Genomic DNA, 13,194 nt, shown 5'->3' on the forward strand with positions numbered 1-13,194 from the left:
TCTGACTTACAATCTGGGAACAAACTCGGTGGGGGTTATACACCCCTACCACCACTACTGGTGGAACAGCAGCACAGAGAATTTCAGGAGACAGCATAACTCCAGAATGCCTAGACCAATTTACAACAAACTTGCTACACATATGACTTACAAGCTGGGAACAAACACTGTGGGGGTAAGACACCCCTAGGGATGAGGCAGCAGCACAGAGTTTTTTTAGCAGACAGCATAACTCTGGAATGCCTGGAGCAATTTACCCCAAACTTGCTACACATATTACTTACACTCTGGGAACAAACACTGTGGGGGTAACACACCACTAGCACCCCTATGGGTGGGCCAGCAGCACAGAGTATATCAGGACATGCATGATATGTCAGTGATGACAGGGCTGCATGTGACAGGGGCAGTGACATGATGTGAGGATGGGAATGGAGGTAGCACGAACCCACACACTGAGAGTTATATAGTGGAAGTAGCATGGACCCCCAGCAGCACATTGGGTTTTCATTTTATTGATGTGTATAACATTTTAGAGATGAGCGCCGGAAATTTTTCGGGTTTTGTGTTTTGGTTTTGGGTTCGGTTCCGCGGCCGTGTTTTGGGTTCGACCGCGTTTTGGCAAAACCTCACCGAATTTTTTTTGTCGGATTCGGGTGTGTTTTGGATTCGGGTGTTTTTTTCAAAAAACCCTAAAAAACAGCTTAAATCATAGAATTTGGGGGTCATTTTGATCCCAAAGTATTATTAACCTCAAAAACCATAATTTACACTCATTTTCAGTCTATTCTGAATACCTCACACCTCACAATATTATTTTTAGTCCTAAAATTTGCACCGAGGTCGCTGTGTGAGTAAGATAAGCGACCCTAGTGGCCGACACAAACACCGTGCCCATCTAGGAGTGGCACTGCAGTGTCACGCAGGATGTCCCTTCCAAAAAACCCTCCCCAAACAGCACATGACGCAAAGAAAAAAAGAGGCGCAATGAGGTAGCTGACTGTGTGAGTAAGATAAGCGACCCTAGTGGCCGACACAAACACCGGGCCCATCTAGGAGTGGCACTGCAGTGTCACGCAGGATGTCCCTTCCAAAAAACCCTCCCCAAAAAGCACATGACGCAAAGAAAAAAAGAGGCGCAATGAGGTAGCTGACTGTGTGAGTAAGATAAGCGACCCTAGTGGCCGACACAAACACCGGGCCCATCTAGGAGTGGCACTGCAGTGTCACGCAGGATGGCCCTTCCAAAAAACCCTCCCCAAACAGCACATGACGCAAAGAAAAAAAGAGGCGCAATGAGGTAGCTGACTGTGTGAGTAAGATAAGCGACCCTAGTGGCCGACACAAACACCGGGCCCATCTAGGAGTGGCACTGCAGTGTCACGCAGGATGGCCCTTCCAAAAAACCCTCCCCAAACAGCACATGACGCAAAGAAAAAAAGAGGCGCAATGAGGTAGCTGACTGTGTGAGTAAGATAAGCGACCCTAGTGGCCGACACAAACACCGGGCCCATCTAGGAGTGGCACTGCAGTGTCACGCAGGATGGCCCTTCCAAAAAAACCTCCCCAAACAGCACATGACGCAAAGAAAAAAAGAGGCGCAATGAGGTAGCTGACTGTGTGAGTAAGATAAGTGACCCTAGTGGCCGACACAAACACCGGGCCCATCTAGGAGTGGCACTGTAGTGTCACGCAGGATGGCCCTTCCAAAAAACCCTCCCCAAACAGCACATGACGCAAAGAAAAAAAGAGGCGCAATGAGGTAGCTGACTGTGTGAGTAAGATAAGCGACCCTAGTGGCCGACACAAACACTGGGCCCATCTAGGAGTGGCACTGCAGTGTCACGCAGGATGGCCCTTCCAAAAAACCCTCCCCAAACAGCACATGACGCAAAGAAAAGAAGAGGCGCAATGAGGTAGCTGACTGTGTGAGTAAGATAAGCGACCCTAGTGGCCGACACAAACACCGGGCCCATCTAGGAGTGGCACTGCAGTGTCACGCAGGATGGCCCTTCCAAAAAACCCTCCCCAAACAGCACATGACGCAAAGAAAAAAAGAGGCGCAATGAGGTAGCTGACTGTGTGAGTAAGATAAGCGACCCTAGTGGCCGACACAAACACCGGGCCCATCTAGGAGTGGCACTGCAGTGTCACGCAGGATGGCCCTTCCAAAAAACCATCCCCAAACAGCACATGACGCAAAGAAAAAAAGAGGCGCAATGAGGTAGCTGACTGTGTGAGTAAGATAAGCGACCCTAGTGGCCGACACAAACACCGTGCCCATCTAGGAGTGGCACTGCAGTGTCACGCAGGATGGCCCTTCCAAAAAACCCTCCCCAAACAGCACATGACGCAAAGAAAAAAAGAGGCGCAATGAGGTAGCTGACTGTGTGAGTAAGATAAGCGACCCTAGTGGCCGACACAAACACCGGGCCCATCTAGGAGTGGCACTGCAGTGTCACGCAGGATGGCCCTTCCAAAAAACCCTCCCCAAACAGCACATGACGCAAAGAAAAAGAAAAGAAAAAAGAGGTGCAAGATGGAATTGTCCTTGGGCCCTCCCACCCACCCTTATGTTGTATAAACAGGACATGCACACTTTAACCAACCCATCATTTCAGTGACAGGGTCTGCCACACGACTGTGACTGATATGACGGGTTGGTTTGGACCCCCCCCAAAAAAGAAGCAATTAATCTCTCCTTGCACAAACTGGCTCTACAGAGGCAAGATGTCCACCTCATCATCATCCTCCGATATATCACCGTGTACATCCCCCTCCTCACAGATTATCAATTCGTCCCCACTGGAATCCACCATCTCAGCTCCCTGTGTACTTTGTGGAGGCAATTGCTGCTGGTCAATGTCTCCGCGGAGGAATTGATTATAATTCATTTTAATGAACATCATCTTCTCCACATTTTCTGGAGGTAACCTCGTACGCCGATTGCTGACAAGGTGAGCGGCGGCACTAAACACTCTTTCGGAGTACACACTTGTGGGAGGGCAACTTAGGTAGAATAAAGCCAGTTTGTGCAAGGGCCTCCAAATTGCCTCTTTTTCCTGCCAGTATAAGTACGGACTGTGTGACGTGCCTACTTGGATGCGGTCACTCATATAATCCTCCACCATTCTTTCAATGTTGAGAGAATCATATGCAGTGACAGTAGACGACATGTCCGTAATCGTTGTCAGGTCCTTCAGTCCGGACCAGATGTCAGCATCAGCAGTCGCTCCAGACTGCCCTGCATCACCGCCAGCGGGTGGGCTCGGAATTCTGAGCCTTTTCCTCGCACCCCCAGTTGCGGGAGAATGTGAAGGAGGAGATGTTGACAGGTCGCGTTCCGCTTGACTTGACAATTTTCTCACCAGCAGGTCTTTCAACCCCAGCAGACTTGTGTCTGCCGGAAAGAGAGATCCAAGGTAGGCTTTAAATCTAGGATCGAGCATGGTGGCCAAAATGTAGTGCTCTGATTTCAACAGATTGACCACCCGTGAATCCTTGTTAAGCGAATTGTCACGATCCGGGTATCTGGACGCCATTACTTACCCTTCAGATGCCTCCTAAGGCGGGCTCAGCGTTCCAGGACCGGATTCCGCTGTTCCTGAGTTTCCACATGCAGAGTGGTCTTTTCATCAGCCGCGGCCTCCGCTGTGCCCGCGTGGTTAAATGTGCATCTATCAGCCTGGCGTCTCCTGTCTCCGGTGGCCGGCGCCGCCATTACTGTTTCCCAGACCACATGGATTACAAACCAAACTTCCCTCCAAGTGTCTGCATGGGCGCAGTCATCTTGGATTCTGTCATCTGATCATTTCCACCAATCTGCTGTCTGTGTTGTTGATTTGCATAATTGCCTAGCCAACCCCTTCCTTGCTGCAGGTATAAGTAAGCTGTACCTGAGCAAGGAAGACGTCAGTGCTTTGGTTGTCAAACCTAGTTCCTGTTTGTCTCTCTTCTATGATTGTCTTCCAGGTTCCAGCTCCTGTCTCAAGACTTCCACCATAGAGACCCGCACCAGCATTCCACCTGCGGTGTAGCCTGACTCTCCAATCCATTGTGGATTCATCTGTTTCCAGCTACAACACTACCTGCTTCCAGCCTCAGCTTCCAGCAGAGTACAGCTTCCCTTAAAGGGCCGGTGTCCTTTCTACACTTTACCACTCTCCACCGGAATTATTATTTCTCCGCTCTCAAGTTCTACATTTCAGTTCACATTTCATCGCTCCCAAAGTTCATTTATTATTTAACTGGTTCCAGCCAGTATCCACTCCGTGCTAACAACAGTCTGGTTCCAGCCAGTATCCACAGCAGCTGTTTTACCTTCAGCAACCCAGCTCTTCCTGGAACACCAGCTGGTACAATCCTGGGTTATCTCCATTGCTACAGCCGGGCCTGGTAAGGACTTTTCATCTAGAAGATCATAAGAACTATCTCACACTACCAGTGCCCTGTGGTTCCTGCCATGCTGTAGTACTCAGGAACTGTATTTATTCTTTGTTGACTTTTACGTTTTCTTTTATTGCTGCTGTGATGCGGAGTTGTCATAATAAACATCATTGACTTTTATCTAAGTTGTCGTGGTCACGCCTTCGGGCAGTTATTATTCATGTTACTTACATGTCCAGGGGTCTGATACAACCTCCCAGGTTCCGGTACATCTCAGCCCCTACAACTGAGGCTGCCTCCCGTCAGCTCAGGCCCTCAGTTGTGACACGAATTAAGGGCTCCATCCACAAGTCCCACATGCCTAGCGGAATCGCTCCGTGTTAGCTCCTCCTTCAATGTCTCCAGCTTCTTCTGCAAAAGCCTGATGAGGGGAATGACCTGACTCAGGCTGGCAGTGTCTGAACTGACTTCACGTGTGGCAAGTTCAAAGGGCATCAGAACCTTGCACAACGTTGAAATCATTCTCCACTGCGCTTGAGACAGGTGCATTCCACCTCCTATATCGTGCTCAATTGTATAGGCTTGAATGGCCTTTTGCTGCTCCTCCAACCTCTGAAGCATATAGAGGGTTGAATTCCACCTCGTTACCACTTCTTGCTTCAGATGATGGCAGGGCAGGTTCAGTAGTTTCTGGTGGTGCTCCAGTCTTCTGTACGTGGTGCCTGTACGCCGAAAGTGTCCCGCAATTCTTCTGGCCACCGACAGCATCTCTTGCACGCCCCTGTCGTTTTTTAAAAAATTCTGCACCACCAAATTCAAGGTATGTGCAAAACATGGGACGTGCTGGAATTTGCCCATATTTAATGCACACACAATATTGCTGGCGTTGTCCGATGCCACAAATCCACAGGAGAGTCCAATTGGGGTAAGCCATTCCGCGATGATCTTCCTCAGTTGCCGTAAGAGGTTTTCAGCTGTGTGCGTATTCTGGAAACCGGTGATACAAAGCGTAGCCTGCCTAGGAAAGAGTTGGCGTTTGCGAGATGCTGTTACTGGTGCCGCCGCTGCTGTTCTTGCGGCGGGAGTCCATACATCTACCCAGTGGGCTGTCACAGTCATATGGTCCTGACCCTGCCCTGCTCCACTTGTCCACATGTCCGTGGTTAAGTGGACATTGGGTACAGCTGCATTTTTTAGGACACTGGTGACTCTTTTTCTGAGGTCTGTGTACATTTTCGGTATCGCCTGCCTAGAGAAATGGAACCTAGATGGTATTTGGTACCGGGGACACAGTACCTCCAACAAGTCTCTAGTTGGCTCTGCAGTAATGATGGATACCGGAACCACGTTTCTCACCACCCAGGATGCCAAGGCCTCAGTTATCCGCTTTGCTGTAGGATGACTGCTGTGATATTTCATCTTCCTCGCAAAGGACTGTTGGACAGTCAATTGCTTGGTGGAAGTAGTAAAAGTGGTCTTACGACTTCCCCTCTGGGATGACCATCGACTCCAAGCAGCAACAACAGCAGCGCCAGCAGCAGTAGGCGTTACACGCAAGGATGCATCGGAGGAATCCCAGTCAGGAGAGGACTCGTCAGAATTGCCAGTGACATGGCCTGCAGGACTATTGGCATTCCTGGGGAAGGAGGAAATTGACACTGAGGGAGTTGGTGGGGTGGTTTGCGTGAGCTTGGTTACAAGAGGAAGGGATTTACTGGTCAGTGGACTGCTTCCGCTGTCACCCAAAGTTTTTGAACTTGTCACTGACTTATTATGAATGCGCTGCAGGTGACATATAAGGGAGGATGTTCCGAGGTGGTTAACGTCCTTACCCCTACTTATTACAGCTTGACAAAGGGAACACACGGCTTGACACCTGTTGTCCGCATTTCTGTTGAAATAGTTCCACACCGAAGAGCTGATTTTTTTGGTATTTTCACCAGGCATGTCAACGGCCATATTCCTCCCACGGACAACAGGTGTCTCCCCGGGTGCCTGACTTAAACAAACCACCTCACCATCAGAATCCTCCTGGTCAATTTCCTCCCCAGCGCCAGCAACACCCATATCCTCCTCATCCTGGTGTACTTCAACACTGACATCTTCAATCTGACTATCAGGAACTGGACTGCGGGTGCTCCTTCCAGCACTTGCAGGGGGCGTGCAAATGGTGGAAGGCGCATGCTCTTCACGTCCAGTGTTGGGAAGGTCAGGCATCGCAACCGACACAATTGGACTCTCCTTGTGGATTTGGGATTTCGAAGAACGCACAGTTCTTTGCGGTGCTACTGCTTTTGCCAGCTTGAGTCTTTTCATTTTTCTAGCGAGAGGCTGAGTGCCTCCATCCTCATGTGAAGCTGAACCACTAGCCATGAACATAGGCCAGGGCCTCAGCCGTTCCTTGCCACTCCGTGTGGTAAATGGCATATTGGCAAGTTTACGCTTCTCCTCCGACAATTTTATTTTAGGTTTTGGAGTCCTTTTTTTACTGATATTTGGTGTTTTGGATTTGACATGCTCTGTACTATGACATTGGGCATCGGCCTTGGCAGACGACGTTGCTGGCATTTCATCGTCTCGGCCATGACTAGTGGCAGCAGCTTCAGCACGAGGTGGAAGTGGATCTTGATCTTTCCCTAATTTTGGAACCTCAACATTTTTGTTCTCCATATTTTAATAGGCACAACTAAAAGGCACCTCAGGTAAACAATGGAGATGGATGGATACTAGTATACAATTATGGATGGACTGCCGAGTGCCGACACAGAGGTAGCTACAGCCGTGGACTATTGTACTGTACTGTGTCTGCTGCTAATATAGACTGGATGATAATGAGATGTAGTATGTATGTATAAAGAAGAAAGAAAAAAAAAACACGGGTAGGTGGTATACAATTATGGACGGACTGCCGAGTGCCGACACAGAGGTAGCTACAGCCGTGGACTACCGTACTGTGTCTGCTGCTAATATAGACTGGTTGATAATGAGATGTAGTATGTATGTATAAAGAAGAAAGAAAAAAAAACCACGGGTAGGTGGTATACAATTATGGATGGACTGCCGAGTGCCGACACAGAGATAGCTACAGCCGTGGACTACCGTACTGTACTGTGTCTGCTGCTAATATAGACTGGATGATAATGAGATGTAGTATGTATAAAGAAGAAAGAAAAAAAAAACCACGGGTAGGTGGTATACAATTATGGATGGACTGCCGAGTGCCGACACAGAGGTAGCTACATCCGTGAACTACCGTACTGTGTCTGCTGCTAATATAGACTGGTTGATAAAGAGATGTAGTATGTATGTATAAAGAAGAAAGAAAAAAAAACCACGGGTAGGTGGTATACAATTATGGACGGACTGCCGAGTGCCGACACAGAGGTAGCTACAGCCGTGGACTACCGTACTGTACTGTGTCTGCTGCTAATATAGACTGGATGATAATGAGATGTAGTATGTATGTATAAAGAAGAAAGAAAAAAAAACCACGGGTAGGTGGTATACAATTATGGATGGACTGCCGAGTGCCGACACAGAGGTAGCTACAGCCGTGGACTACCGTACTGTACTGTGTCTGCTGCTAATATAGACTGGATGATAATGAGATGTAGTATGTATGTATAAAGAAGAAAGAAAAAAAAACCACGGGTAGGTGGTATACAATTATGGATGGACTGCCGAGTGCCGACACAGAGGTAGCTACAGCCGTGGACTACCGTACTGTGTCTGCTGCTAATATAGACTGGTTGATAAAGAGATGTAGTATGTATGTATAAAGAAGAAAGGAAAAAAAACCACGGGTAGGTGGTATACAATTATGGACGGACTGCCGAGTGCCGACACAGAGGTAGCTACAGCCGTGGACTACCGTACTGTGTCTGCTGCTAATATAGACTGGTTGATAAAGAGATGTAGTATGTATGTATAAAGAAGAAAGAAAAAAAAAACACGGGTAGGTGGTATACAATTATGGATGGACTGCCGAGTGCCGACACAGAGGTAGCTACAGCCGTGGACTACCGTACTGTGTCTGCTGCTAATATAGACTGGTTGATAAAGAGATGTAGTATGTATGTATAAAGAAGAAAGAAAAAAAAAACACGGGTAGGTGGTATACAATTATGGATGGACTGCCGAGTGCCGACACAGAGGTAGCTACAGCCGTGGACTACCGTACTGTACTGTGTCTGCTGCTAATATAGACTGGATGATAATGAGATGTAGTATGTATAAAGAAGAAAGAAAAAAAAACCACGGGTAGGTGGTATACAATTATGGATGGACTGCCGAGTGCCGACACAGAGGTAGCTACAGCCGTGGACTACCGTACTGTGTCTGCTGCTAATATAGACTGGTTGATAATGAGATGTAGTATGTATAAAGAAGAAAGAAAAAAAAAACCACGGGTAGGTGGTATACAATTATGGACGGACTGCCGAGTGCCGACACAGAGGTAGCTACAGCCGTGGACTACCGTACTGTACTGTGTCTGCTGCTAATATAGACTGGATGATTATGAGATGTAGTATGTATAAAGAAGAAAGAAAAAAAAAACCACGGGTAGGTGGTATACAATTATGGATGGACTGCCGAGTGCCGACACAGAGGTAGCTACAGCCGTGAACTACCGTACTGTGTCTGCTGCGACTGGATGATAAATAATGATATAAAAAATATATATATATCACTACTGCAGCCGGACAGGTATATATTATATAATGACGGACCTGCTGGACACTGTCTGTCAGCAGAATGAGTTTTTTATTTTATAGAATAAAAAAACACCACACAAGTCACACGACGTGTGTTTAACTTTTACAGGCAGACATTCACAATACAATATAGTATACTATATACTGGTGGTCAGGTCACTGGTCAGTCACACTGGCAGTGGCACTCCTGCAGAAAAAAAGTGTGCACTGTTTAATTTTAATATGTACTCCTGGCTCCTGCTATAACCTAACTGCTCCCCAGTCTCCCCCACAATTAAGCTGTGTGAGCACAGTCAGATATTATACATAGATGATGCAGCAGCACACTGGGCTGAGCACAGATATGGTATGTGACTGAGTCACTGTGTATCGTTTTTTCAGGCAGAGAACGGATTATATTAAATAATATAAAACTGCACTGGTGGTCACTGGTCAGTCACTAGTATAACTAACTAATACTATCAGCAAAATTCTGCACTCTCTGTCTGAGTACTCCTCCTAAGCTCCAGTAAATGAAGTGTCACTGTCTCACTCTGTCACTAGTATAACTAACTAATACTATCAGCAAAATTCTGCACTCTCTGTCTGAGTACTCCTCCTAAGCTCCAGTAAATGAAGTGTCACTGTCTCACTCTCACTCTCCTATCTATTTCTTCTCTAAACGGAGAGGACGCCAGCCACGTCCTCTCACTATCAATCTCAATGCACGTGTAAAATGGCGGCGACGCGCGGCTCCTTATTTAGAATCCGAGTCTCGCGATAGAATCCGAGCCTCGCGAGAATCCGACAGCGTCATGATGACGTTCGGGCGCGCTCGGGTTAACCGAGCAAGGCGGGAAGATCCGAGTCGCTCGGATCCGTGTAAAAAAAGCTGAAGTTCGGGCGGGTTCGGATTCCGAGGAACCGAACCCGCTCATCACTATAACATTTTCCATGCTTTTTTATACTATGTTATTTATACTGTTTAATATTTAAATTAATTTATTTTTGTAAACAAACATTCTTAAAATCCCAGGCAATGCCGGGTACTCCAGCTAGTAGTATATATATATATATATATATATATATATATATAAAATATAAATCTATATATAGTATATAGCATATCTATTTATTCATTATTTGGTGTCCTAACTTTTTGGAAAGCCTGTGAACTGTATATGGGATGGTTTATCCTTTATTTGCACTGAATAGCTGCGCCTGCACATAGGGAGAGTGGGTTGTGTAAGGTCACACACTCCATACTGCAGACTGCTAGCACACCTGGCGGCTCCTTATTACTGCCACAGGAACATGGTCACATCCCTTCAGGAGCAGCCACTGTGTCTCCACACTGATTTACAATATGTAGCAGCAAGCAAAAGTCACTTTCTCATTAAATTGGGTCTTCTTTTTAGCCCCTGACAGTGATGGGGTATAATGAGGACATTGGGCTATGAAGCTGCACCTGGAAAAAAAATAAGAAAATGAATAATGTAAGAAAAATGAAACTGCCTTTTCTCCTCTGCTCCTAAAATAACGGGAGCAGCAGTCGGCGAGAAGTTGATAGAGCAAAAATAAACCTCTCAATTTCCCTTCCCCTGCTCCCCTCCCCTCACACATTGCACCAGAACAGGGAGAGTGAGATGTGACAGGTCAGCATGGAGTGTGTGCACCTCTGTCTGCAGCACTCACTCCCTTGCAGCAGATTTGCATTAACATATCTTCATCTCTTGGGACAAAGACCCATGTAAGTGATATGTGAGAGGCCTCCCTGCTCAGTGCCATTGGCCGTTCCCTCCAAGTGGGGCATGTGCTATGTTGTGGTTGCTGCTGCTGGTTGTACTTTCTATCTAGCCTTATAGTCTGGAGCTGCAGATCAGAGAGGCTGGGAGGAGGAGGGGGAAGGGAGGAAGCACAGAGAGAAGGGAGGGAGAGAAGAGGAGAGAGAGGAGGGAGTTCTGCTAGGGACATAGGAGGAGCTTTGACGTGAGCTACAGGGCAAGGAGCCTGCAAGAGCAGCTTTACTTCACGTCATATTGTTTCATGGCAAGTGCTGGGAGCACAGGCAGCAGCCTCACAGCCAGTGGCTCCTTCTCCTCTCTCTCCCCACCTCCTCCTCCTCCTCCATTGTATAATGCTTCTCGTCTCCAGCCAGCAGAAAGCACTGGCTTAAAATCGTGCAGCCCGACCGACATATGGACCTGGTGCTAGATTAGGGGAAGAGGGGGGGCAATCCTGATGCTTTAGGACCTCAGGTGAAACTGCATGTGGTAAGTCCAACTCATTCCATCCAATGTCTTCCTTTTCTCTGTCAGGTGGGGAATAACTCTTCTCTTTTTATTATATTTCATATCGTTTTCTGTCTGCCCACTATGTGATGACTGGCAGAGGTGTGTGTGTGTGTGTATATAGATATTTATATATAGTGTGTGGCGCTGCCATAGAGGGTGCGCTGTAGCTGCTGGATGGGGAAAGTTCCATCACTTGCAGGAATTGCTACATATAGAGGTTGAGTTGTTACAACTGCTGGGTGAGCTTGCACGCACTGGTGACAGCTCTCCTGTGCTGGCTGCCTGCAGAGTGCTGTGTGTCACTCCTGCCATGGGCAGAACACCTTCTATTCCGCAGGAAATAGCCCTGGGGTGGGGTGTTCCTGATCACCTGCACTACAGACACTGTTGGTGCCACATTCCTAATGGACAGTTATTGCGGAGGGTGGGAGAGGGTTGTACAGTTGTCGTTGACAGACAAGAAAACTAAAATGTCAGATGACACCAGTCGTGATAGTTGTGTGGCCATTGGCAGGGTCCCCCTGACTCGCTCGGGCACTTCCCTGGAGTTACAGGACAATGTGTGCAGGATAGTAGCAGCTTCTGTCAGATCTGTAGTAACAGGAACTGTGTGGACTGCCTGGAAACTTAGTTTCTGTTTGTGACTTGGGCATTAGAACAAGCCATTTCCCTGAATGGGTGTCTAGGGCAGTTCAGTGGGGAAGGGAGAATTATTGCCTGTAGGATTTGGGGTTGTAGGTTGGCAGGGAGGGTACCTGGCCTTTCATTGGAAGGATGGTGACAGCAAGAGTTAATGCAGCTTTGTACACATCAGGATTGCATTGTCCACAGGGGTTAATATGACTGTAAAGGCTACACCTTCATAAATGCTGCATATTGCTATACTGTAGTCATGATTGTGTGTGTGTGTGTGTGTGTATAATATATATATATATATATATATATATATATATATATATATATATATATATATATATATATATATGTGTGTGTGAATATTCTTTCCATGTATCAGATGAGGAAATACCCTTTCTCAGAGTGGCAGGGAAGCCCATCCTTACAGTGCTGTGTTTTCATGTCCTGTTTGGAGGCTCAGGCAGACCAGCTCTGGGTATCTTGCAGCTGTAGACAGATGGCCAGAAATCCACAATGTGTTCCTGGACCTTTTGTCTCCTGTAAAGATTCTCTAGACAATCAAAAGCGTGTAGGCTTCCACAGTGTGGCCCAGTGTTGCCGCATGTCCTCTTACCTCCTTCTGAGTATTCCAAGTCTTTAGTCTATCTTGGTCATTTGTCAGAAAGCCTCCCCTTCCTTCACCCCAGTGTCTACATGGTTGAAGAGTAGGACAGGTGGGAATGTTTAGCTTGACAGCCACAATGTTTGAGTTTTCTCCTACTTTGTTAAATGTATTTACACTGTTTTATTAATAGCTCTTGAAAGGACTTTTCTGGTTTGTAGCATGTAAAAAATGCATTTAGATTGCTCAGCATTTTTGCAGTGGACTAAACATGTTTTTCTTATTTTTATTTTAACTAGTTTGATTCCTCACGTCCTTTCCTCTCACAGTGGTTTCCCTTTGCTTGTTGCCACATGACAATGCTATGAGGACTTTTTTTTAAAACTTATTGCTTCTCTACAGATCCTACTAGTCCATCGGCACAGTAACATCTAAGCAGCTGCTCACTGCAGGCTTGGCCCACTATGGTGCCTATGCAGTATCTGTCAATATAAATTGGTTTAGCAAGTTGTTTTGGGTTTTTTTTATTGCATAAATAATTTATACAATTTATTCCTTTCTATGAGAAATCCAAGGGACTGAA

The 13,194-nt window shown here is 46.8% G+C and overlaps 1 protein-coding gene across 3 annotated transcripts in view; it reads left to right on the top strand.

The window, feature by feature from the left end:
• Positions 1 to 10,719: 10,719 nt before the first annotated feature.
• The window catches only part of SERTAD2 (SERTA domain containing 2), a 143,562-nt gene continuing 141,087 nt past the window's right edge, over positions 10,720 to 13,194 (top strand). For 2 of the 3 annotated variants that reach the window (XM_063918429.1, XM_063918432.1), the window contains exon 1: positions 10,981 to 11,353. The gene's annotated coding sequence lies outside the window, so the exon portion shown is untranslated. Of the gene's footprint in view, positions 10,831 to 10,980; positions 11,354 to 13,194 lie in introns of those variants that run through there. The other variant, XM_063918431.1, reaches the window with a different exon arrangement.

The sequence above is a fragment of the Pseudophryne corroboree genome, chromosome 4 (assembly GCF_028390025.1).
Source record: "Pseudophryne corroboree isolate aPseCor3 chromosome 4, aPseCor3.hap2, whole genome shotgun sequence".
Classification (NCBI taxonomy): domain Eukaryota; kingdom Metazoa; phylum Chordata; class Amphibia; order Anura; family Myobatrachidae; genus Pseudophryne; species Pseudophryne corroboree.